Below are 2,437 nucleotides of genomic sequence, written 5' to 3' on the forward strand. Positions count from 1 at the left end.
AGCGTGCCACTGCACTCCAGCCTGGGCGATGGAGTGAGACTCCAACTCAAAAAAAAAGAATGTAAGGCAGCTTAAGCAGCAGCAACAGCCAGGCCCAGGACAGTGCAAGAGGTGCTAGGTTTTGACAAATTTGCCTTGTGTGTGAGTGGCAGTTGTGCTTGGCTCCAGAGGTGTTGGAAAGTCTGCTCTGACTGTACAATTTGTCCAAGGAATTTTTGTTGAAAAATACAGACAATGCCAAAAACTGTATACACATTTTAAGTGATGTTATCTATGTATTACTTTTTGAAGTTGAATTAAACTAGGGTAGCAATGTATGGTATCACATTCATTCAACTATGCTTCTACCATTTTCTTGACCATCCTGCCTGTCACCTGGTGGTGCTAGCATTTATTTGATGAACACCATCTTTTGAGTGAACGGCATACTAAAAATGGATATGCATTTTTTGGCACCCCCATATGATTCTACGATAGACGATTCTTACAGGAAAGCAGGTGGATGTAAATGCACAATAGTGTAAGCTTGGAATCTTGGATGCTGTAAGAACGGAACAATGGACAGCAATGAGGAATTTGAACACGAAAAATGAACAAAGTTTTGCATGAGTTCACTTCATCACAGCATGGTTCACATTTAATCATTTACAATCTGGGGAACTGATTCTTCAAGTTAAAGACACTTATAGTGTTCCAAAGATTATGGTCAGTAGTGTGACTTGGAAGATGAAACAGTCGTAGGAAAGGAACAAGGTCAAAATCTAGCAAGACAATGAACAACTAACTATGCATTCCTAGAATCTTCTGCAAAATCAAAAATAAATGTGAGCCGGGCTTGGTGGCTCAGTCTGTAACCCCGTGCTTTGGGAGGCCGAGGTGAATGGATTGCCTGAGCCCGTGGGTTCGAGACCCACCTGGGCAACTTGGCGAGACCTCATCTCTACAATAAATCAAAAAATTAGCCGGGCGTGGGTAGCGCGAGCCTGTAGTTCCAGCTACTGGGAAGGCTGAGGTGGAAGGATTGCCGGAGCCCAGCAGGTCGAGGCTGCGGTGGCCCGGAGCGGCCACTGCACTCCAGTCTGGGCGACAGAGTGAGACTCCAACTCAAAAAAAAAAAAAAAAAAAAAATAGCACTGACAGCAAATGCCAGTTGAGCACTTAGTATTGCTCTAAGCACTTTACAGCATCTAGAAGAGATTCTCTTTTCATGCCCACTCAGGAGGTGAGGCACAGACGTAAGTAACTTGCCAGGGATCCCACAGATGCTGAGTGGCAGCAAAGTAATTTGTACCTATAGAGTCTGACCCCTGAGTCCACTCTTCAGACCTCCCCAGAGAGAGATGTAGAAGGGCAAAGTTTAATTTTCAAATAGTAACATCTGTTAACTTCTCACCTTCTGCGGCAAAGATTGGCCAGTTCACATGTTCACAGTTACTGATACACAGTCCTTACAGTCCATGCTGGTCTCCTGGAAGCTCTTGAGCTACTTGTGGGTCGCCCATGGAGCCCAACAGTGGTCTGTGCATAAATGGTAATGAGATTGTCTGGAACTGAGGGTGAAGGGAGCCTAAGGGTCTTGTGGGGTCTACCCATAGTGCTTGGGCCCAGGGAATCACAAGCAGGAGAGAAGTCTGGGAACTCCGGCAGTTAGTGCACACAGATTCTGACTCTGTTTTGTTTACTAATTGTGCAAATCGCTTAACTTCTTTGAGCCCCAGTTTTCTTATCTGTAAAACAGGGATAATAGGATCAACTTTTCAGAGTTGTTATAATAACAACACGTTATTTAAAGTACTTAGCACATAGTGTGCAAGTTTTCTTTTATGAATACTGGGATGTCAAACAAATGTATGCACATTTTAAGAGATGTTATCTATGTATTACTTGGAATAATCAGAAGTATCTGGATGCTGATGGTAACTACTTTGAGCACCTGTTGTAATTGCAGAAATCAAGCATGACTTTATTCACCATTTGTTATTGGTATATATTGAATATTACAATTTTAATACAATTCTTCCTTTCTTAAAATGTGTATACTTTTTTTGGCACCCTCTGTGGATTTCACCATTTGCTTTTTATTTATTTATTTATTTTTATTTTTGGGGGGGGGTTGGAGTCTCACTCTGTCGTCCAGACTAGAGTGCAGTGGCCACTCCGGCCACTGCAGCCTCAACCTGCTGGGCTCTGGCGATCCTTCCGCCTCAGCCTTCCAAGTAGTTGGAACTACAGGCGCATGCTACCACGCCCGGCTAATTTTTGATTTATTGTAGAGATGAGGTCTCACCAAGTTGCCCGGGCGGGTCACCATTTGCTTTTTAAAAAACAGACATATGCTAGACTCGGTGGCTCAGCCTGTAATCTTTGGGAAGCTGAGGTGAGTGGATTGCCTGAGCCTGCAGGTTCGAGACCTGCCTGGGCAACTTGGCAAGACCTC

General features: G+C 43.9%; 1 protein-coding gene across 1 annotated transcript in view; it reads left to right on the plus strand.

Annotated features, from left to right (window-relative positions):
- The window catches only part of ANKRD6 (ankyrin repeat domain 6), a 78,834-nt gene that overhangs the window by 5,106 nt on the left and 71,291 nt on the right, over positions 1–2,437 (plus strand). The window lies entirely within an intron of this gene.

This window comes from Carlito syrichta, unplaced genomic scaffold (genome assembly GCF_000164805.1).
Source record: "Carlito syrichta isolate Samal-C Ts95f unplaced genomic scaffold, Tarsius_syrichta-2.0.1 Scaffold311873, whole genome shotgun sequence".
In the NCBI taxonomy this organism is placed as follows: domain Eukaryota; kingdom Metazoa; phylum Chordata; class Mammalia; order Primates; family Tarsiidae; genus Carlito; species Carlito syrichta.